The sequence below is a fragment of the Micropterus salmoides genome, unplaced genomic scaffold (assembly GCF_014851395.1).
Source record: "Micropterus salmoides isolate LMB-PRFRI ecotype aquatic unplaced genomic scaffold, ASM1485139v1 Ms_hic_scaffold_4, whole genome shotgun sequence".
NCBI classification, from domain to species: Eukaryota; Metazoa; Chordata; class Actinopteri; order Centrarchiformes; family Centrarchidae; genus Micropterus; species Micropterus salmoides.
Genome location: NW_024043372.1, coordinates 15,413,243 through 15,438,888, shown reverse-complemented (window position 1 = coordinate 15,438,888; position 25,646 = coordinate 15,413,243). Strand labels below are relative to the sequence as shown.

At 39.8% G+C, this 25,646-nt stretch overlaps 1 protein-coding gene across 5 annotated transcripts in view; it reads left to right on the top strand.

Annotated features, from left to right (window-relative positions):
- The window catches only part of tox2 (TOX high mobility group box family member 2), a 118,227-nt gene that overhangs the window by 24,124 nt on the left and 68,457 nt on the right, over positions 1 to 25,646 (top strand). The gene's annotated exons all lie outside the window — the stretch shown is intronic.

The following is a 25,646-nucleotide window of genomic DNA, read 5'->3' as shown; positions in this document are numbered from 1 at the left end:
CCTGTTCTGAGCTCGTGCACGCTGGTTTCCCTTTAATTCGAATTTGTTAATGTGTAAATCTGGTATATTATGGGTAAATTGACTGTCGCTGTCCTGTGAGCTGAGTTGGAGCGCACTCCTCTCTCCAGAGCATTGGGAGTACAAGCGAATGCTCTCTCTGAACAAACTGGACACAAATTCAATATGTGCCTCTTTCTCCTTAAAACGGAACACATGTAAACCAACAAAATTGTTCCCTGTATAATTTAAACCATGCCTATCTAACGGAAACACACTATCTTATCTGCTCCACGCAGGTTCCCACATGGGTCAATGCACAATTAGTCCAATAAACAACTATCAAGATTGCGTCTGAATGTGATGCGTGCTATGGGTCGGGGCTTTTTGTGACGCTCTAAGGCATAGCCTACACCGTGCAGCTTGTAACTGGACAGTCTGCATATTAATGTGTCTTCTTGTGCCTCATTGCTCGATAAAGGTCTTTCCGTGAAGAATATTTAATATTTTAATATATATATTACCATACATACAATCTCATCAGCAAGCACATAATAACTTTTTTTAAGGAATTAATTATTCATCAGTGACCTATAGCGAAACCACCCGTTGTTGCTTAAAATTCTAAAGGATGAAATATCGGCATTTATTTATTAGCTTTTGTGCTCATATCAACACACGCACATGCGTTTTTACGCACGAAAATTGGTATCCAATGTTACTAGAATCAGACACTTCTATTAGTAAATTGAAGTGAGAATAGGTGCCATGAATTAATTATCACTGACAAACTTCTATTTGATGGAAGGTACTACAGAATCAGTTCCCATCAGTCCTTTTTAGATAGCAAAATATTGTCACGTTTCGTGAATAATGCAGATATTTCTGCTGAATGTCATAGGGCCTACACTAAGAGATCGCTTTTGCATTGCTCACTCTTTCCAAGTACTTGGTACTGGCTCTTTGCTTTGCTGATAAAAGGTTTTGCATTTAGACAAATGTACAAGCCTGCCAAATAGTCCAGGTCAACCCCTCACAGGCAAAAAGGCAACTTTTTTTTTCATGTGGTCAAGGCAAAACTTGTGTAAACAATTGGTAGAGCTAGAAGAAAGCATTATACCCACAGCCATTCAAATAGGTTTGCTTGCCTTAGCACCTGGAGGGAAGCCAGCAGGCAGTTAACATTTGCTGATGACAAAGTGAAACATTATAGCACAGTACAATATTTGAATTGTTAATCTCTCCTGTCCACACACACAGTCACCTGTATGTACAGTATACATGACCAACACACACAGACAACTACACACACACACGTACACACGCACACACGCACTTTCACATTCACTTGCAGAGGGTTTACTAAAAATGAATTACAACACATGAGTACTTTACATTGATTACAGTCTTCCTTAACCCCTAACCTACTGTGACATCAACTTCAACCCTTTAACTCTAACATAAACTGATGCTATGTCTGAATTTACCTTAAATTAGCCCGTTAATAAAGTAAGGACTGGCAAAATATTCTCACATAGAAGGGTTTTTGTAATCTTTTTGTCGTTTCATAATGTTACGCTTGTGTGCGTGTTACTGAGTGTTGTATGACTAGGTCTGACTCACACACATAGCCATAAACACAGTAGCTGCAGATGCATATTTAAGAGCACAATGAAACCTGGCTGTCTGACGAGGCCCTGTCTCACTTCTTGAAGTGTTAACACGATGAACTGTAGTTGTCATGATTCAGCGAGTGTAGAGGTTGTTGACTTGGTGAGCAGCGGCAAGTTTGGGTTTCAAGGACAGACTCGTATAACGCTGTCCTCACTAAAGTAACAGCTGTGACTAAGATGTAAAGTGACATATTATCTGTGCCATGCCGCTGCTACCACACATAACTGATTGTTGTTGTTGAATAATGATACAGGAGCTTTATGTGACGTTTTGGATCTTTATGGCAGTTTCATTTCAGGAGAGGGATGCAGTTGACCTGTGTTAGCAGTGCCACAGTGGTCTAATGCTACGTCACCTGCAGGTGAAGGGAAGCTTGCAAAGATGATGAAAAATAAGTTATTTCACAGTCATGATGTAGTTATTGCATGCATGGTTTCAATGGATTTTGTCTGAATATTTCACAGGAAAATGAAAAGATGATTGTAAGTCATTGCATTAAGTAGCAGTTATTCATAAACAGTAACTATGGCTTGGAGTTTTGTCACAAGCACAGATCATTTCTCATTAAGAGACGTGCACATACAGGTTATGAACAGGCTCAAAAGTATCAAACCCTCCCTGTCAAGGCCTCCTGGAAGGTGTTGATTCACCATCATTTACACTTGCAGGCAGGCCAAATATACATAGCTTGTGTGAAACTCACTAGTGTGTTTATGCATTACAGTACAGTATAAAAGACACCAACTAGGAAGTGAGCATAATACTAAGTAGGACAGTCCACATATAAAAGCTCATAACTTCCTGTTCTTGTGGTGTAAACTCAAACACATGTATTTCTGAGAGTGAATAATAGGCTTTCTGAGAATTACTTTGTGTGTGTGTGTGTGTGTGTGTGTGTGTGTGTGTGTGTGTGCATATACCTGTATTAATTCTGTTTTCTACCTGAAGGGGTTAATAATTGAGGAACGTAAAGAATGTGTAAGCTAAAACTGATTTGAGCTGATTGGCCACATTCAGACTGATGATTGATTGATGCGTGCCAGCAATATGGATCATACTGACAGGATAAGTCAATACCACAAATCTATGAATGCACTATGGCTTTTAAATTTAGGCAGGGGTTTCCCTGCAAACCAAAGTATGTAACAATAATCTATGCTTTAATCAAAATATGATGAAGTCTAATGCAATTTATTCTTTGATTTCCTTTTTCAAACCAAAATTCATTATCAGAATACAAAATGATAAGATTATGTAAGACAAAATTCTGTTGGGCTTCTCTACATGTCATTGTTTATTCCTTGATAAAACACACAGTGCATCCACATCTCAGAACAATGCAAAGAACAGCACATGAGAAAAGCATCGATTTGTATTTCGCTATGAACCCCACGGCTCTGTTGCTCTTCTCAACTCCATCCAACTTGCATTGTCCTGCACTTGCACAATCACCGTGAGTCATCTTTACTTTTCGCCCAAGATTTCTCCTAATCTTTTTGAAGCCTCTCTGTATCTTTCCTCACTGAGTGGGAGGCTTGTTTGTTCAGCGTACACTCAGCTGTGTATACCAGCGCTGAAGGCCACTTCTTCGCAAATGCCTGTTTTAGCGGGAGACTATTTGTCAAATGCATTATGACTTGTGCATACCCCGAGGCAGAATCACTCCGGTGAAATGAAGTTGGATATATTACTGTAGCTGTTCCACTTTCTCTTCATCCCTCTTCCCTCTAACAGCACGGTGCCCAAGAGAAAGGCTCTCATGTAATTAGACTGTAGTTATACTGTAGGTTTATAATCCAATGGTTTGCAGATGTTATTCTTTACATAGCTGGATTCTGTTCCAAGTTACTGTACGTTATTTATATATGCTGAAGCTGTTTTCACTGCAGTGCGGAGCAAACACTTTATTGATACACAGTTTGTGCAGTACTCACAGAAGTGATATCTCAATCAAAGCAGGACTGTGTCTGAGCATGTTATGCGTGCATGTGTGTGTGCAGCGCATACCTAGTTGCTAATATACCTTGAGGCAAGATGTAGTAAACATGTTTGACAAGATAGTCCTCATTAATAGACTGATCCAGGTTTTCCCACATTCTTTGTAAAGCACGTCTTTAGATGAGTGCAAGTAGCAAGCAGCGGACGTTTGTCCACCCAAAGAGCAATGAGGTCAGCTTTTGCAGAGCACGTACCACCCCTTTTCAAGTGGTCCGTTCCATTTCCACCACTATCCAAATCACTGTATTAGTCATGGGATACTTCAAAGTATGGCGAAAATATTTTCGTTGTTGAATTCTCAGAATGTGTTTTTCTTTCCCTCTTCAAAACATGACCGTAATAGAAACAGAAAAAGAAAAAGTTATTCCAGCAGTACCTCATTCTGTACACAGAGAAAAGTTAATTACATGGAGGCAAGCATTCTTGGGTTGACAGCGTGGACTTGGGGTTTTTCATTGTGCCCATTCATAACATTCTGCTGACTGGCCAGTCCGAGCTGCAGTATCCAAACCGTTCTCACTGGGAAAATGTTAACCCTTGCATGGCTCTAATGGACACCAGAGGGGGAAAAAAACGCAGTCTAAAGCTGCTGGAACTGGGAATACTCAAAGTGTTGAGTTTATTGTTCTAATGCAGTTCCAGGCAGTTAACCCAGAGCAAATAATAGATAACATAAAATGGAATAGCGGAATGAACATAATTCTTTTGTATTTAAAAAGACGGTCCACTTTCTGAAGTTATTTTTTGGTCTAACCACTTCCTGGCACGATTCATAATGAAGTCTGTCTGTCTCCGCACCTCTCCCCCTCTCTGTATCTAACTTCTTCTCTCATTTACCTTCCCAGCAGCAATGTCAAAAGGTTATGGAGGGAAGCCGGATTGCCTGGGGCTGATTGTGTCTTTGAGTTAATGATAAGTAGCTACAGTTTTATTCTCTGAAGCAGTAGGTGTTCGGTGCACAGAGCATTACAGTAGGAGAAATGAAGACTTAGTTTTTTGATCACTTGTTCAAAACACAATAAAGGAAAATACAGGACTCTGTTGTGTACATTTTTGAATAGATTAGATGAAGGCATTGTGGATAAGTGAGATGCATACAGAACTTCACCTTACTTGTAAACTGTTCGTTCACCTATGTTACAGCATAGTTTGAACATCTGCAAAAATCCCCACATTGGTGACGCCACATCAATGATACTGTAGATAATATTCTGTAGCTACAGCTACATGGGTTTTCATGGGGTTTTTGAGGACAGCAATTGACTGTTTAGAGAACAGGCGAGATGACACAGTACTGTCCATAACAGGGATTTACCACCATGGACTTCAGTTTAACCTAAAGTATGGCGAGGGTGACAAAGCTTCAACCAGACTCTGCAGCACTCCAGTTGCGCTGCTCTGTACTTTATAATCTAGACGAGACATGACTCAGAGCTACTAGAGGTGTTAAGAGGGTCATAAGTCATGTATGGCTGAAAATAGATAGTATAGTTTATCCTGCCTGGTTACCTACTTAATCACCTAGGTCCATAGAAATAGGCTATTTATGTCGATGACTGATTGTATTAACTGCCAAGAATTCAGTCATGACAGTGCATTTTTTAAAACTCTTCCCAATATACTTTTGTGATATACTGCTGCTATCCAAATCATTTCGATGCTGCCATCACATGGCAATCCATCAGCCAGAAAGTCGGTTTATTATAAGAAATCACCAGACAGCATTTAGAATGAGACTGATAGCACGTTTTCATGCTAGGTGACATGCATGGCAAACTGTAACGTAATGCAAAAACACAGCCACATCACAAGATGTCAGAGTAATTCCAATTTTGACGTTGATTGTAAATCGAAGCAGGCCAGCCCCGGCCCAACTCGTGCCCCTCATTAAATCACATTAACCCTAATTATCGTCACTGCCCCTTGAAAGCCAAATACTAGAGTCAGGCTTGACTCCTGGCTCCTCAGCTGGATGATGGGTGTGTGTTTCATCCCCTCAACTTGTGTAAAGGAGTCCAATGTGCCAAGGCGTTTTAAACTGTCTTCACCTCAGGAGGCCACTGGTTCCTTAGTAGCATAGCCTGCCTGTCTCTCTCCCGGTCTGCCTGCCCCTCACCGCCCAGTTTCCTTGTGCTGTTTTATATTCACTTCTTGATTGACTGGGGGATGGGGTGGTGGAATAGGGAAGGGGCTGTAGACGGAGGGAATATGGAGAGAGATTTTTAGGGGTGCTTTATTTTTCAGCTCGCCGTTGAGTCTGTAATGTCATTCAACGATGTGGAAACCAAAATGAGCCTTGCCACCAGATGTGTTCCAGTCCAGATAGCGACTTGAAAGACAGACGTTTATTGTTTTAGTGCATTTGGTGTGGTTCAAACCCAAATTGCATGAAATGCTGATTGATGGATTTCACTAATGAATCTGTGTGTGTGGAAGAGCAAGAGAGAGAGAGAGAGAGAGCAGAAGTCGAGAGGCATCTGATTCATGTGATTTATTTAACCATTTCTGTGCTCTGTTCTATATGCTCTGTCTGCTGATGAGAAGGGAAAACTGAGTGTTTATCACCGTGCTACAATAGAATTTCAAAGCAAATTAATTTTCTTTCTATTAACACAACAATGTGAAAAAATACTACACTTTCTGTAATGTTTTTCTATGATATCTACAGAATGTGGCCTTGATATTTCTATAAAGACCAAAACAATGCTGTATAACTGGCTTCAGTGGAGATAAGTATGGTAAACATACTTAGCAGCAATAATTCAATATTTACAAAACTGATGTGACCTTCTGTTATGCAATTTTATATCTTTGGTTCACCAAGGGCAACAACCAAACTTATTGTTGATGCTGACATTTAGCATCCACATGCATGTGGTTTAGACTGTAGGTCAGGAAGTGCGCAGCTCAGTCTCTTTTTTTTGCAACAGTTTAAGCATCCCTGCTGTGAATTGCGTGTCTTTATTAATCATACAGTAACATTTTTGTTGTTCCTTTGGTTTCATGATTAAGGTGTCAGCACGCCAAGATAGATGCAACAAAGACAAAACATTTTGTTGTGTTGAAATGCTGCTATTCTACTAGCAAGAAAGCTGATCTTCATTAGGATAATTGTCTCATTACATTTATATACAAATAGACCACAAAGTGATTATTCTAGATGCTGGAGATTATGAGTACAGTTATTGGCCTTGGCAGATCTGTGTAAACCAGGCTTTGGTACATAAATTAGCGTAATCATTGTATGAGAAAACCATATTAACATTTCACATAAGCACAGACGGAGCTCATCATCTCTGACTTTCACACTCGCCACCCTGCAAAGATCTCATAGTTCATCAAACAATTTGCTTTTCATTTCATCTCCCTTGGAATGGTATATTACAGCCTGTGTTTTGGCACAATCATGATTTTATTTTCCGGTAAAAGGGTCTATGTGAAATGGTGTGAGTCTGCAGTTTAGTCTCTTAGCAGGAAATGAAACACTAAGGATAGGAAGGAGTTAAAGAGTGGGAGGTAACTTTTGGACGTCTTGACAGGTCAGAGTGGGAAGTTTTGACAGGTTGTGGACTTGAAAGACGACATCTACCTCAGATATCACAGGACTGGGAGAGACAGTGTATTCTATCAATGTTAAGTAAGTCTGTGAAAGCACCAAATCACCCACCAAACAAATGACTGGAAATTCATCATCAGCTTTTGGTGGATCATGGCTTTCATCGTTGTTGTGTGGAAGGTTGTGTTGTATTAAACGGTAGACTGACAGCTGATCCAGGTACAGGTTATAAAGTTTTAGATTATATAAGAAGCACAGGGAATTTGCCTGCCAGAGCTGCAACACGGCATGTGGTTTATTTGTTGGCATTTCAGTCCCCTGGCTCCACTCCTGATAGGTATTTACTCAGAAAAGGTTGGCGAGGAGGTGTGATCCATACAGATTCCATAGGATAAGTGTATAACAAAACTGATAAACATAGTGTCTCCTGAGGCATGTCCCGGGCAAACAGAACTGGAGATGGTTGGTTCAGGTCCACACTCAGGGACCATGGGCCCACTGACATACACTCTCTCACAGGTAGACTCAAACACTCAAACATGCACATGCAAGTGTGCCTGCACCTGCATTGCATAAATAAACACAAGAACACATGTGTGAGCACACAGACCACAGAAATGCTTTTTGGTTGTGTGCGCAACAGCCCGACCCACTGCTGTGATTACTGTTCTTTACAGTAGGAATGTTTTAATATTAACCGTTAACCCGGCAATAACATTCACAATTTTGGAAAGATTTATGATTGTGAAGTGTGTGTTTTAGTTAGATTGATTAGAAAGATTAGAAATTAATCTTTTTTTGTTAGACCTTTCTGGTTTCACACATTTAGTTGCTTCCTTCTCTAGTTGTCACGGTGACTTTACAAGTCCTCCTTTCTTTTCAATTCAAACCTCATTGCTGGGTGACATTGTTAATGATAAAATCGTATAAATCGTTGCAAATATACCCTTATTACAATAGAAAAAAAATACTAGTTCCACTTGTGATGTGTCAAATGTTTTTTAGATCATGCTTGAGTTACTTCAGGATTGCACAGGAAGTTAGTTAGCTGGTTAGGCAACCAAGGATTGGTCCTCTGCCGTGTGCCTTTTGTCTCTGTGTCGCTCTGAGCCAAGTTTGTATGTGTGTGTGTGACTCCCTTCCCTATCACTAAAAACCCACAGTCCCCCCAGGCCCCATTTTGCCTCAGTCTAGTAAACCACATCTGGCACTTTTGGGCTTTGTTCATAATATTTTCATGGTAGCTTTGCCTTACTTTTCAGGAATTCCATTCACTATGTGTTGCACTTAATCTTATAGAAGATCTGCACCCTATACCTAAATGTTGATGTAATTGCATTTTTCCTCTTCTTTGCCTAGCAGTGCTGAATTTCTTTTGGTATTGCTGCCTTTCAGCTTTTACTCTCTTCTTTTAAAATCCACACACACACACACACATGTGCACGCACGCACGCACGCACGCACGCAAAATAATGCTTTAATAATGTGTATAGGAGCTTGATATTACAGTTAACTTTACATTCTCAAAGATTTAGACTTTTGTACCCTATGTATATTGATTTTGGATCTACAGTAGCTGCTTCAGGTCTGTTTTAGGCCTCTGTATGTTGATTGGTATGTGATGTGTTGGTGCAGCTGAAACAGAGTGTGTTCACTATGCAAACACAGCATTGCTGGCACTCCTGGTTTCACTTAATCTTTGACACAAAGGCACTGGCATGTGGCTAGGCTCTCTGACAGAATTTGTGACAGAGAGAGAGAGAGAGAGAGAGAGAGAGAGAGAGAGAGAGAGAGAGAATTTCTTAAGAGGCATTACATTTTAAAGCGTTTACATTTATTTATTTTTTCAGTTTCATTCTATCTAGACAGGAAAATTCTGTAGGCCTTGAATGTTACAGTCAGTTATTTGGATTTCCTGAAGCAAACACAGCATTGTGTGACTGATACCATGCCTTGTACTTTGGTCACCTCAGGACCTTATTCTGGGTTGTAGCGTACATAGAAGTCCAGACTACTGCCAGTCTGGATGGATGATTTATTCGCCTGCCATCCTATAATTACCCACCGGGTAGATGGGAGGACCTCTCTGAGATTATAGTTTGTCTTTGCAGTAAAAAAAAAGCCTGAGACACTTTAAACGATTTGGCAGTAAGCTCTTCTAAAGGATCTTTTGATGTTTTATCAAGCTCTGAAACAGTAATTGGAAATGTATTCATCTTCTCTGTAATGATGGAAATGGTGAAGCAAACTGTTAGAAACATTCTAAAATGGAAAACATTAATTTCTTTCCCCAAATTGTCATGTTATGTACAGTTGTGTTCTTAATCACTGCAGTTCTGCTTGTTTGTACTTAAACATTACCTCTTGGCATGGCGGACTGTTGTTTGCAGAGTTTGATATCTTTCAGATGCAGAAGCATGGCATTCAGATAAGTATCGAATTAATATTTTTCACATCAAAAATTGTTTCCGTGTTTTTTTGGACATGGCTTGAACCTAGAAGAACAAATCCAAAATGAAACGAGGTGACCTCTCATCGGACTTTGACGGGATTTTGCTGACACCAGCATCTTGGCAGCAAAAAGGTGTTACTTCTCTCTAGATATACACCACCTAATATTCTTTTAATTGACTTCAGAGAAAGTGTATCAAGACGTGCTCATGAAGTTACAAATTGGCTAAAGCAGCTCATTCTGAGAGCCAGGTGTCCTTGTTCCTTTTGGTTTGGTTTGTTGTACTTTCTGCTGCTCCGCATAATGACGAGGGTGGAAGAGTGGAAGATTTCAATTACTCAGAGAGAGTCAAGGAGGTTGTTGAAGTTTGAGAAATACAACACGGGCTGGTTGCTACGTGGAGATTGTGCCCATTTGGAATGTAATTAAATTGGTTTGGCTGCTTGCCAGTGGAAAAAAATACATTCCTTTTTTCTCATCTCAAATGAAAATGTATAGAGTGTTTTTTCTGAAAAATACCTGGAGGGAACAGTAGGCTGTTGAATATTTGTAATACAGCTTGCACGGTGCAGTTGGAATGAGTTTTGAGATGAGTTATCCGTTGTGGTTTCCCCTTTGACATTTCAAAGGTATGCAGCTTTTGAACCATGGATTTACTGTAATCTATTTTTTTTAAATTATTGATGTGTGGTTGAGTTATAAACTGTAAATTGGCTTCACTGCCATTTCACTGGCTGTGAAGGCCATGGTGCAGAATCAGACTGTGTAATAATGTTTATATATAGTCACATGCAAAGCCCAGTTGTTGGTCCTAGTCTACATATGAAACTGTACAAGGCCACTGTTTACCATATAGAGTGTGTAAATCTTTCACTGGCCCCTCTGCCCCTCCACAAGGTAACCAATCCATACTGAGACATGTAACATATTTTACCAAACGTTCTAATTTGAAAGTAATGATCAACTGAATTGTATGCAATGACACAGACAAGAGCAAAAACTTAAGAAGGTGAAAGTAGAGTTGAGGCTGCTGCAGAAAGCATAGACATTGAGGAATTGCAATGTATTTCAAAGGTATAAATCTCTAATCTCTGGTAAGTCTGCCATTGTTCTGAAATACACTTGGAGAATTTTAAAAAAGAAATTCATTATCATCCAAAATGACTAATTGAAGGATAGGGAACCTACTGTGAACTACTTCCTTCCTTTCAGTTGTGTAAAGACCAACAGTAATTGACATTTGGGGTTGTTTTAGTACTCACAAAGTACAACATGATCTTCCTCTTCTTCTAATGACCTCCAAAAAAAGAAAAGAAGAAAGCAAATGTTCTCTGATTTGTGAGATTTTTTGGGAAATGGTACTGTTCATGGTTTTATCTCAAGTATTTTTAATGCCGAATAATAAGAGCAATTTGTGACCAGTCACAACAGTGTGAAATTGCCCTAACAATTGTGTTATGAGAGAAATGGAGAGAGAGATAGAGGAACCAGGAGATAAATTCAGAACCATAAATGTGAGCTGTTTGGCTGTTGTGTGTTTGTTGTGGAGTATTAAAAGAAACTCTCTGACTCTGATCCACCGTTGCCTGATCTGCAAATGGATCGAGCTGCCCAGCCGAGCCTTTCTCACAAAATCAGCCTGGCATGGCGTTATAATAGCTTTTCCTTGTACGTGTCCTGTCAAATCAACTTAGCCTCTTTGGGTGCTATTTTAGTGTCAGTAACACAGTCGAAACTCCAAGTCCTGTGTGTCGTCGCTCGTCCCCCAGAGAGCACATGGAGACATACTTGTATGTCCAACACTGTAATGCCATTATTACACCGTGACACTTTTGGAACAGCGTACTTTGAAATCAGATCCATGAAGCGAGGGAGAGAGGTGTTGAAATGATGAGGTAATTAGTGGGTTCTACCACTATCGTGCTAATGGCTATTTTGCGGGTTTGTGGGTGCTGTGGCATGCATGTGTGTGTGCTCACGCTTGATTTTCAGTCAGAGGCTTAATCCAACATGCACATAACAAAGCCTGCTAAGTGAATGAAAAAGCTGCGTATCAGTGGAAAGAAGGCTCCTCAGTCTCCTCAATGGAGCTGCAAAGATAGATGCCAATACACCTTCAGGGCACTGATTATGAGCCATAATGCTTTCATGTGCCTATATCGAATGTAAACTCACATCTAAATAAGGCGTAGGATTTTTTTCTGTTGTCTACTGTATATGTGCCTTGCCAGATACATTGATGTGGAAAGATGTGAGTACATGTGTGTATATGTGTGGAACCAGACTAAGGCATACACTATTAAGCTGTAAAGAAAATATGTACGTTTTGTACTATTACAGCCCTGTACTTGTGCAAGGAACTAGAAAACAAACATCTGACAGAGAGGAAGAGGAGATGGAGAGATGGAGAGATAGAGCTTTATCTGGCAGAGAAAGAGGCCAGACTAGCAATTCTGCAAACTTACAGGAAAAGAAAGAAATGAAAAGAAAGAATTGAATAGAAAATAACACATGTACACCACACTTTAGCATGGACACATACACACATGCACACAAGCGAGGAGTCCTCTTTCCCAGGCCTGCATGTGCAGACAGGACACCAGCTCTCACTTTCATTTGTGCTCATGCACCTGCTCACGCTCACTGTTATTTTTCATTACAGCATCAAACATCAGTGTTCCTACCACAATGTGATGTGAAGTTCACAACTAAAAGTTGGTTCTTTGTCAGTGCAGTCGAAAATGAGTGTTAAGCTCTGGTTAGGTCATGGTTAAGTTTAGCAAATTAAAACATTTGGTTAGGCAAAGAAAAATACAGCTGACATGGCTATGTGATTGATTGATGTGTTGGTAAAACAATTAATTACCAACAATTTTGATTACTAATAGTTTAAAACCTAATTCAAGCAAAACATGTCAAGTAATTGATGGTTTCAGCACAAACGTGAGGACTTGCTGATTTTCTCAGTTTTATATCATTGCTGATTGAATATCTTTTTGGGTTTGGACTGTTGGTTGGACAAAAAACAAAAGCAGTTGTGATAAGCACTTTTTACTGTTTATCAATCAATGGAAATATAAATGTACACATTAATCCATTACAAAAATAATCGTTATTTGCTTCCCAAAAAGACACCAATGGACTGTTGGTTGGAGGGGAGATGCAAACCATCCATCCTGTCCTCCTCTAACTTTATGTGTAGCTTAGCATTAAATGTAAGTACAGGTCATTTTAAGCTGTTTGAACAAATGATCAGCACTATCCAGTTTCTGGAGAAGACCGCCGTCTGGTTTTATGTCTGTGAAAGTGTTGTGGTTTGGATCAAAAAGGTGTCTCTTGGACAGTGAAGCAGTGTTGGAAAAAATATGCAAAATTGCAGATACGGAGAGGTAATCCATGAACCAGTGCTTGACCTTTCAGAAACGCTTCCAGCTTTCCTCACATTACAATAACATTTTTGCTTTTCTCTTCACTTTAAAGGGACCACACTCTGCTGTGAGGTCAGGATTTAGTACATCAGCTTTAATTTGTAGTAACTCTTGTAGCTTGGTTATGTACTGTATGTATTCAGAAGTTTCCAATCTCACAATTAAATGAGATTTTCTGTAGTCATTCAGGCTTGTTTAGTGTATTTGGCAACTATTATCGCTACCCAAGCAATGAAGCAGCACGAGGGGTAAGCAGGTTTCGTGTACGACACAGAGGTGACGAATGAGCTAATTGGGGATTAACAGTTAATAACTGAAAGAGGTGAGACAAGTGCTGAGCCCCTCTCTGTGCTAGAGTCTGCGGTGATATTTCTGTCTTCCAGGTTCTGCTCACCCCTGTTTCTCACCTGCCATGTTTTTGTTTCTATCTCCCTGGTTTCTCATCCCCTCTGTCTCACTCGGCTGGATTTCTCTTCTCTCCTTTCTCTAACCCTCTTTTTGTTCTCTCTGTCTGTGGCTGATTCTCATCAGCCTGTATTAGTTGCAAATGCAGAACTAAGTGGCTGTGACAACATTCTCAGATGCTCCAGCTGCCACAGATTTATTGAGTTATTAAAGTAATGTACTGTGATTAAAAATGCTAATTTCTCTAAATCGCACACCAGCTTACAGAAGCTGATTTAATTACATGGAAAATGAAACAAGGGCCGATGATTCAATCTTTTCAGCCAATTGCGTCTACATACGAAAATGAATTACCTCATGATACAGAATCACTGTTTGGGCTACAAAAAATGAAATGACAGTGGGATTCTATTAGATCGAATAATGAGAGCTTTTGCATTGTACCAGCTGTGGTGTGCACAAATACTTGTGTACGCGTATGTGTGATCCATACATATTTTAGGTTAGCTTATATTTTCCTTATATGTCATCTCCGCAATCTTACCTCAGGCCATCATCTGAAAGTGAGGCTTTGAATTGATTGAAAAAATACTTTGAAATCCATATCTCCTAAAGTAAGCCACTCAGTACATGTAGGGTAGTTCTGGTTTTACATTTAAAGCATGGATTTTAAATAAAGAGAGAAGAAAATTTCCCTTTCCAATATTATTATGAATTGTGTCCTCGTCTATTCTGAATAATTTCCTTTCCCGTGGGGGATTTGTTCACTGTGCTTTCCTTGGCTCATTTTGGCCTCTCATTATGCATTCATGTATTCGTTTATATAATGCACAACACTGCAGCTTCATTGGACAAATCTCAGTCGTTTTGGACAGCATTGTGTATGATGCATGAATGGTAACATTTCGTTTTTTTGAATCCAGTGGGATTTTTTTTTCTTTACTTCTACATCAAGCCATCTCCTGCTGCAGTAATTTTGCAGCATATGCAAGGCTTCTTTTGAACATCACCAAATTGAATCAGCTACTGAAAAACTAATTCTCATTTGAATAATGAGATAGAACTTTTTTCCCTTGATCACTTGATCTTTGTAGGGCACTTCTGCTAAGCAGCAGATAGCACCGTGCTGCACCGTTATTCTAGACCTCCAAAATCTCTGCAAGATGACCAGAACAGCTTTAGATATTGTTTGGATTCCCTCCAGATTTCTCAGCGAGCTGTCACAGATCCTTGCCAGTATCCGCATCACTTTACAGCCCTACCTCCTGAATAGGTCCTATAGGTGAGCGTGTGAAATATCCGTGACCATGTCAGATGTCTTTTTCTCTTTAGAAGGATTGACTCATATGTGGAGTACATCGGAGTGAGCGGCTGCGGCCTTCCAGATGTCCTAGACATAACAGAGGCTTGTCAGCTCTGTGGCTGGGCTCTAAATGGGTCACTCTCCTTGATATCACACGGCTCCTTCACAACGACCCCACTGTTCTCCTGATATTACGGCACACCAGGTGGCTCACTATGAAAGTCATGGCCAGACAAATATGGACTGCGTGTGTTTGTGAGCGGTCAGAAAACCACATGAACATGTGCACGTGTTGGCTGTTGACTGCAGAGTTGTTTGTTTAAGGTATGGAAACGGTTTTATTACAAACTGCAGCACAGATTCAGCACACATAAGTATCCTAACGGAGATTATAGAAAACTGGAAAAAAAAAAAAGTATTTGCTTTTTCATTGACTGTATGGTTTCAGGTATCTCATGATGAAAACCTTTGAAATGGGGAAAATGCATTTTTCATTGATCTGCTATTCCATTCTTCCAGAGCAGTACATGCATGCCTGTATGTAACATAGCATGCTATACGGGGAGCTCTCAGGAGACGAGTAGGAGGGATGTAACAAAAAAAAAGAGGGAGCGGGAGAGGGGGTGGGTGGATGGCAGTTCAGTGATTTCTGATTTATGGTTTGATTACAGTCTTTCCATCCTGCTGAAGACCGGCTGTATTTGCCCGCATCACGTGAACTTTTTCTCACATGGCCTAGTGGTGCAGCAAGCTCCTGCTCATACTGCTCAAAATGAAACACACATTTGCACATACACACTCAAGTAGGATGGCATTCGAACACGCACACGCACACGCACATGCACACACACACGCACACACACACACACACACACACACACACACACACACACACACACACACACACACACACAGATAGACACAAAAAACACACACATACACACTGATTGAGAGATAAAATGGAGAATGGCTCTTTTAGTCAGCTGAGCAGTTTCCCCTCCAGCAGCTTGGCAACCATTCAATACCATTTACCTCAAACTGGGAAATAATATTGACATTCATACATGTATCAAGTAAAGTGACACATAAAGTGATACAATAGACAGTGTGATTTGAGCACAGGTGTCCACCGTCTTGTCTTCATGATATCCCACTAATCACAATGAATATGGACACCTTTATTGCTGAAAATATGAATGAGAAGCCAAACTCTCTTCATCTAGAATGTCATGTTTTGTAAGAAAAATTGCCTTGGGACTTTTGACAATGGACCTTTTTTTTCACCTCTAGCTGTCTGTCTGCTGAGAGCCACATTCCATTAATAGTCTAGGAGTGATCAGACCTTGGCGAGGAAGAAACACAGTAGCGAAGTGTGCTCCCTTTATGTGCCATTAGTGTTTTTAACCAGCATCGATCCACCTGCATTTAGACCCTGTTGGTGTATGAATAGGATGAAAGCTGCACTGAAAGAGGCAGTCGGTGATATCATGTCTCTCCAGACATTAATACAACTGCCATTCATTCTTCTCCTCAGGCCTCTTCAGGCCTCCTTAAGCCTTGAATTCTTTAACTGCACTTTTTTTTTTTTTTTTACCAGGGACTCCCTTGTGAGTGAAGTAATAGGCCACATTCAGTTCACCTTGTCACTCAGGTTGGCTATAAAACACGTCAGAAAAGTCAAGAACTAGTAGAAAATCTTGTCTTGATTTGTAGCTTTGGTGGGACCATTCCAGTTGTCAAAATACAGCATTGTAGCACTGAGAGGTTGAGAGCTTATTGGGGCTGGACTCTGATATATTTTAGTATTTTTAGTTTCTTATTTAAAAAAAAGAATAATTTACCCTCTTGTTGGGTATCATTTGATTTGTTTTTGTGTTTGATCAAAAGTGTAATTACTAAAAAAGAGGAAATTATGTTTTTTCTATTGTTCTGTAGGTGTTCTACAGAGGGTGTGGATTTTTAAGGCTCTACTAACGCTGTAGTGCTGGTTATTTGTTTAATGCAATGGGTGTGTTGGCACTAAAATATAGTTTGTAATGTTACTTACATTCTTATGGCCAAACAGGCAGTTGACCAGCTGGGGAGCCAATGTTAGCGGAGTGCCATGTGTGAGCACTCCATATCTTGACTCTATTAGTATTGATTATAGACTGTATGTAAAGACAGCTCCATAAAAGTGAAGCCTTTAACATTTTGATCGCCCCCTGGGCTATTTCGGCTTAATTTTTGTAACAGTGGGAGGAAGTGAAGACCCGTCGTCCAACAGCAACGTCTTTCGGGAATCAGTGCTAGCTACAGTAGCCAAGCTTGCTAACTTCCACTTTCTGAGTGAAATGCAAATTGAACAGCATAACTGTCCACTAAATGTTTAACATTGTAAAGGGACAGAAGTCTTGCTAATGGTAGCATAACGCTATGTTGAAAAAGGGGGAAAGAATCATTTTATTAACATTCTTAGGTCATATAGTCGTATGACATTCTCCAGTTTACACAGGCCCTAAAATGTTAGTGGGCAGCTGGGTCAGAAAGTGCTTTCTCTAATAGAATGTGAAAAATGGGAAGAAAGTGCAGATTATGTGCCAGTTTTTGTGGTACTAAATCCAATTTTGACATGTTTTATATAGGTAAAAATAAGCAGATAAAATCACCTTTTTAAATTCTTAAAACAAAAACCATCTCTACTATACACGTATTGTAATTTATATCCTGAACTGCTTATGGTTTTCTAGATGAGCCGTAATGCACTACAGTCGGTCAACCTGACAGCAAAGCACAGTGTGGACCTGATTGTTTCTGGCAGCACTCAGAAAGCTCTCAAATTAACAGCTAGTGAAAGCTGATGTTAGGAAACCTGTGAACACCGAAAAAGGCCAACCAGAATGACGGGTGACCTCGCGGCGGCTCCGGCATCGGCAGGTACATTTGAATATGAACAGCCCTGACTGAAAGGTTATGACCCATAAAGAGGGGGAACGATTTGAGCAAAGCGCACGGCAGGGAGAAATGTCAGAATGAGAATGGCAGGAAATAGGTTAGTGACAAGGAAAAAGCTGCCCCTGGTATTCTACAGCCCCGATGAGTAAAAATAGGGCATTGGGCAAGAAGGCAGGAAACCAGCAGAGCGAGGCCTCTAGTAGGAATTTCTTCTGGGGAGGAGAGATAAGGGACTTAACTCCCTCCTGTCTGGGCCAGCCGACTTTAACATGTGACATGTGATCACTGATCACTTATGTAGAGATGGACAGTGGAAGAGGAGATTGAAGAATTTAATAAATGATTGTGTGTATGTGTGTGTGTTTGTGTGCATGTGCGTGTGTATAGTGCGAGTCTGTGTGCTTTCTGATGATTTGTCAGTTATTGAGCATCGACAGGACTTCTTAATTAGGTCAAGACTTGTGATGGAAACCAAAGATCACACACACACACACACACACACACACACACACACACACATGTTGAGGTAATGGCTAAGGACTGGAAAGTACCGTGTGTGAGAGACTGAGGTTCCTCAGGTTAAAGAGTGGAAGTCAGACAATAAACAGTGGCCTTATCAGACTCTGGGCAGAGCTTCCAACCTGATAGCCCAACATATCACACTGACTATTAGAAACAAATATGACCTCTAAACCACTTGCATCGGTTTGCCTAAGTTTGAGTCAAGTATGTCTCTGTGATAAGATTTTAAGGCACTGTGCTTCTTCATTTTCATTTTACCACACCACACTGATCATGCTACATTATTTGATTTGACCATAGTCAGATGACTTTACTGAGACAAGATTTATCAGGACTTTTTACTAATCATTATTCATTTTTAAGAAAGATGGGATGTCAGATACATGCACCAGAAGAGGCGAGATGAGATGATTATCATACTGTTGATTACAGTAATTTGTACATGGTGTGGAAGTTCAACTGATAGGGCGTTCACTGACAACTACACATTTGACAGGCTGCCCACTTCTTATAAACCGTGGGTGGTTCAGGAGTTCCCGATGTTGATTTCGTGCTGGGACAAAGTCAGAACTTGCCAAACATCTACTTTAAGAGACTAAAAATAGCACAACATTTACAAAACCGCTTAACATTTACACCAACAATAGAGGCTACTGACATTCAATAATTGTGTTCAAGTATTTTATTCCTGTTGTGGAAGTAAAACCAATCTTAACCCTGGATCCTAAGGACACGCTTTTCATCCTTTATTTCCTAATGAGGAGTGCTTGTTGAATTTCTGTCAGTAGGGAAATGAAAAGGCATATAAATCTGAGCCGATTCTAAATGATCAATGTTTCTCGCCCAACTAGCTGGAGTGTTGGACTGCTGCCAAATGCTACCCTAGCTTGACAGACTCTTGGTTGAGGTGTTGATTGAGTTGCATTCAGAATATAAGCTACTGTGAAATAAAAGAATAACCTCTGGACACTGAAAAACATAATTTCTGCCACTTTTGCTACTCCTTTTCTCAAAAACGTTAAATGACCCTAAAAAGAAAGCAGCTGGAGATTGAGAATAATACAAAAGTAGGAACGTAAAGATCAGCGTAGTTTTGTAACACAGGATATTCTGACAGAATAGTAGCTGTATAGGAAATATGCTCTGTGATAATTAGAGTTGAAAGACAGAAGTGCCTGCATTGACAAGAGGTACAGTGTTACATAAGTGTCCTTATGTGTCCTTGTTGTGTCCAGTCACTGTCATATTGAGGACACAGCCTTCCCTGAAGCAATATAGCTGTATAAGACAATAACCTGAATACCTGTCAAATTTCTCTTTTTCTTCTCTCTCTGTTTCTTAACCTCACTCTATCTGTGTGATCCCATTTCATCCTCATATTCTCACTGCCCCCCCCCCCCCCCTCTCCTCATGCACCCCTCCTTACCCACACCCCCTCATGGTCACTCTCTTAAGTGATTGCTACATTTCATCTCACGTTAAATCGGCCGGCAGCCCGGTGAGCTATCATTATGCAAATGATGGGCAATTCAATTTCAGTTGGTCGGAGGGGGAATTTCTAATTAGGGTGAGGCACAGCACTCAAGATGGAGAGAAAGATGTAAAGGCAGAGAGAGAGATGAAGGTGTTATAAATGGATAGAAGAGGTAAAGAGAGGAGAAGATGAGGGCTGGAGAGAAAGAGGGCTGGAAGAGGAGAAGGATCCATCCACAACACCTGCATTACAATTATACTCTTCCGTTGGCTGCAAGCCTCTTGCTTCCTGCTGTTCCCATTGTTTTCTTCCCCTTATCCAGTTAATTTTAATGAAGCACTGGCTTCTGAGCTTTCCTAGAAAAGGATCCATATAAAAGATTTCTCATGCTGGCCAGATATATGATGTTTTCACTGTGGAAACCTCCGAAAAACACTGTAAACTCAAAATTCATGAGAGACGGACACATACAAACTGTGTGATCACATTGATTCTAAACTTTTCATGATACTGTGGTGAGTAAAGTTCTCAAATTAGCGAAATGACAGGGGGGAAAGGACGGATACTTATTGTAAACTATAAATATCTACCTTTGACTCATGTCATTACAATCGTCTCATAACTTGTGTCAAGTCAGACAGTGTTAAGGGGGGTTTCATACTTTGAATCTTAATCTGAATAATAGTCTTCTGCAATTAGTCAACATCAAGTTTCAAGTCAAGTCAAGTCACGTGTAAATAGTCAGTTGAATAAAACATTTGAACTAGGGCTGCAGCTGACGATTGTTTATTATTATTGATCAAAGTGCTGATTATTTCTTGATAGACTATTGTTGTCAGATGTCAGAAAATAGTGAAAAACACCCATCACAATTTTTACATGGAGCCCAATGTGATGTAATGTTTTGTTCCATCTGAGGGGAAAAAAAGGTGAATTTACGGTGACGTAAAACCGAGAAAAGCAAATTCTCATACTAATGAAGCCAATTTTTGACAGAAAAACGATTAATCAATAATCAAAATAGATTTGATAAATTTTCTTTTGACTCACAAATTGGTTATTCAGCTATTTGTTTCAACTAAAATTTGAAGATTTTCCTTTTTTCAAAGCTGTCTGACATAGCTCAGACAATTCAATTTATAGCCCTCATAATTAAATATTTAAGGAGTGTATGCAAGGCTTTCTGTCGGTCTGTTTTTAAGTATTTCTTATTGTTCTTACATTTAATGTAATTAAGTCTACAGTTCTGGTATGGGCATCTGGGCAAAGTGAACTTAAAATTAAATGAATGAAAGAATTTGGTCACGACAGGATGCTACAAAACATGGGGGTTTTCTTTAACTACACATTGAAATCAGTTTGCATTCAGATGCCTCATTAACAAGCTCTGCCGAATGAGAGTAAATAATGAGATCTTAAATAAATTAACTACACTATGTAGACTAAATTTTATAGTCTACATAGTGTATAGTGTATAGGCTTAGTGTGTACACAGGTTAGGCATTATATGCAATAGACTTGTATGTTTCTCTGAGCGTGAAAGACTTCTGTATATAACACTGATTTGTATCCATGCACGTATTTAGCAAACCCTATTCAATTAAATGGATATTGGGTATTAAATTTTTATCTAGATTGGTAATGTCATTTTCTTCAGTCTTTACTGCCTACAGTCCATCCATCTCCTTAGAGCACCTTTTTAGCGTAATTGATAAGAGTAGCTTTGGTATCAAGAGACTTCACATGATGAATACAATTATTATATTTGCAGAATCTGCAGTTTTGTGACTTACATTTTCACAAATGATTTTTCATGATGTCGAGCTGCCGTCAAACTGGACCGCTACTGTGCAGCACGTTTATTTTGATGGAGCGTCTCTTTTTTTCTTCCTATCCCTTTAATGAAGCACTGGGCTTGTCTGTGTTTTTTTCATTCTTCCAGCAGCCCAGAGGAACAACATGTTTCCTGCAGGGAAAAGAAAAGAAAGCCTTGGTCAAACTGCTTCATCTTGATTAAGTGAATGTGCTGAAATTACCTGCATATGAAGGTTGTTTGTGTCTGTGTGTGTTAGCGCTTAGTTAACAGTCATTTAGGATTTGATTAATGCGTTGGTTCATTTTAGTCTCTGTATCACACACTGTCCACTCTGTCTTTCTGTGTCCGTATGTGTGTTTGTGGGAGTCTGTACACATATTCGTGTGGGTGTTTTGACTGTTTTGCACATCCACACATATCTGAACATGTGTAGGTGTGTGAATGTGTTGGGTATCAACCATACATTCATACAGAGGCGCATGTGCACATACACACATGCACGCACACACACACAGAGAACAGAGGATTCAGCTGAGATCAGCAGCTCACCCTAGGCTGTCAAATATTCTGTCAGCACAGCCCAAGAATCACAATTGGACTCTTTGGGAGGCATTAATTCAAAGCACCGTAACAATGCTCTCTGAAACCAAATCAACTGCCTGTAGTCAGCATATCAACTCTCAGCTAACTCTCTCCCTCTATCTCTCCATCTCTGCCTCTCTTCTTGCCTCCTCTATTGCTCTCACTCTTCCTACTCTGTCTTTGCTGCCTTGTCTTTTCCTATCCTCACTGCCGCTCTCTCTCTCTCCCTCCGATGTGTGATTGAACTTCTAAATAGGCTGCTAAAGCTGACTTACTGTACAAGATGCCCTAACATAGACAGTGACTTCCTCTGCAGCACACATCTCATAAATGTAATGCTTTCATTTCAGTAAATACATCCAAACATTAACAAAACATTCAAAATGCTTTGCTGTGAAATTTAAATTTAATGACGTGAAGGGGCTTTTTTTCCGTACTGATTTGGATTCCAACACTTTTAAATGAACATGGTCATGTTCATTTTATATTCCTCATAAGAGTACAAAGTAATGCAAATAAGAGATTACACTGTCATTACAATCCAAAATGTAACATGCATTGAACCTTTTGGCACCTTTTAGGGATGCAAATACGTGTTTCCATAATTGATTGAGCTGTAATTTATTCGTCAGATTAATCTTTAGTCTATAAAATGTCATAAAATAGTGGAAAATCCCAATCATGATTTCCTAGAACCCATGTTGCTATCTTCAGGTTGCAGTTTTTATCCAACCAACAGTCCAAAATCCAATAACACTCCATTCACAACAAGGTAAAACAAAGAAATACAGCAGATCTTCACATTTGACAAGCTGGAAAAAGCTGAAAAAAAGACTTGATGATTTATTATTATTATTTGTCAACTATGATGTCAGCACTGCTCCTTTTCCTGTCTCACTCTCAGTATTACTGTGTTGCTAAAAACCCTTACAGCACAGCACAGATGGTGGTATATTTGCTAAGTTCTCTTGAAGGAAACATGAGAACATTTATATCACAGTGACAGAATTTCTCATGAAATCAGATGCAAACTGACATTTGTGAGGATATGTTCTCCACAGCAATCCCAATTTGTTAAGGAATTATCCTCCTCAGCTTCTGCCTGTATTAAAATAATCTAGCCTTTACCTCTGAAAAAAAAAAGAAAAGAGAAAATCCCCTGTTTTTGTATTAGCTAAATCTTCTCCCAACCATCTGTTTCTTGCCTGTAACACACTAGTTGTGGCCAGCGTACAGCCGAGGTGCTGGCTCTGCTTGTCAGTTGTTGGTTGTAAGTTGTATTGTTGTAACACCATGTTGTTTTGCCTTTTGGAAACTGCCTCATAAAAAAAGATGAGGGGTTCTGAAAAAAACCCAACAACAGATATGAAACAGAAATGAAAATGAAAAGTTTCTTTTCTCTCCTCTGTATCAGAGAGAGCAAGGGCAACGACTGCACTTTATTAATGTGCTCCATCTCTCTCGCTTTTGTGTCAAACGTAATACAAAAGGCAGGCATGTTTGTGTGTGAGGGAGAAAGTGACAGAAACGAAAGCTATCAAATTTTTATCGCCAGTACTTATTCCAGTACATGTTATCCTTGGTAAGAGGTTTAGTGTTATAGATGTCTTTTTTAAAATTGCCTGTGATGTAAATAAGAGACATAATTCATCACCACTCAGCTTCAGTGTAGATGAAGCCTGATTACTTGGCTTTCATTTGAACAGAACCACTTTAGTTTTTAATTTTGCACTTTGATGGATGCTACAACAAACTGTATTGCCATTGACGGGGGCAAAAATCTTTAATTGCATCTATAACGGTCTTTCCATTTTTCCATGTGGAGAGTTCAAAAAAGCTGCCTTTAATCCACTCAATCATACCCTCAGCCGACTGTACTTAGTGTCTAAGCTTTGGTACAATTTTAGATGGTGCTGCTGAATTTCCTATCTACCTACCTAAAAACATGCAGCCAAGCTCTACATTGTTGTTCCAGTGCATACAGAATCTGTGACAGCCCTCTGTAGCTGCAGGTAGACACAAAGTCAAGTTAGAAAGAACACGACAGAGACAGGGAAGAGAAAGGACGAGTGGCACAGTGTCATAAAAGTTTGAGAAATGAGCACACGGTCGGAAAACCAAAATGTGTTGCAGATGCACAACCTCCACTTTCACTATTAATTGTATTTCTTAAAAATAGCAAAACATTTTCAGCTTCCCATTAAAAGGTTTTGTAACAGTCAGGTTTCGACAAATGCAACGCCTGTGGTTAATGCCAAGGTTAGGGTTAAGGAAAAAAAAAACACAACATTGATAAGGTTTAAATTAGGTTTTCTATCACCTACAGTAGAAAACATCATGGGATGAGTTGGGTTAGAAAATGTCACATTCAAAGGCACGTGACCTCCTCATCCTCACTTACCACTGTATGTTGTCAGTGTTAAACAACATGAGCACGTTGAAATGCCAGGAGACTGAGGTGAGAGTAAATAGAAAAGGAATAGAAGAACCATATAGAGAGATCGATGAATGTTGTCAGAGGTTCAGCTTAAGAATCTTCAGCTGATGTATTGTGCTCGCGTGTAAATTACGATCTGTGTTGACTGGTGGAACAAGAAAAATGATCAGAGAAATATAAACACAAGATGAGGCTGCAAGAGGAAGGGTGGATGCACAGGGAGGGATGAAGAGAAGCCATAAGACAACAGAAGAGAAGAAGAAGAGACAATAGGAGACACACAGGCAAAGTTGTGTTTGAATTATTGAATTATAATGAATTAATTTGAATTAAAGTGATTATTATGTAATCAGCTGTTCCCACCTAGAAGCACAAGCATAAGCATGTACGTACATACAAGCTCACTTGAGTTTACACCAGGGATGGATGGAGAGTCATTGTAAAAGCTGCAGTCAGCTATAAATAGCTGCGGCTCAAACGCTGGTGTTGACTGGATATTCCCAGTGGTGTGATCAGTAGTTTGAGTGTCAGTAGTGGCCCGAGGCAGGTAGCCCCTGGGTTCATGTCCTGGTTATGGTCGAGCTGCTTAGGCCGCACTTGACACCTCTTTCTTACACACACACACACCAGCACACAGGCATGCATGGACGCATGAACACAAACACACACGCTTTGTTTCAACAGTACATTTAACTATGTGAATACAACCTTAAAAGAATCATGCACAATCAAGTACGTCATCAAATATGCTGATGCTGCAAATGTACAAGAAAACAATCTGATATTCTCTGAGATTAAAGTGATAAATTTACGTGAGTCATTAATAATACAAGACAAGAGTCAGCGCATGAGAACATAAGAGAAGAGGTGGACCTTGCAGACAATTAGGCATATGAGGGACTGCAACAAAGCCTCATGAAAGATTGTGTCACATCGTAGTCTTTATATATTTAGTAGTATTTATAAATGTCTGCCGTTCAATTATTTGGTCTTTGAACAGAAAGAAGCATCGCATAATACTGGCTGGTGAAAGTAGCTTATATGTGATGTCTTGTTCTGAATACCTTC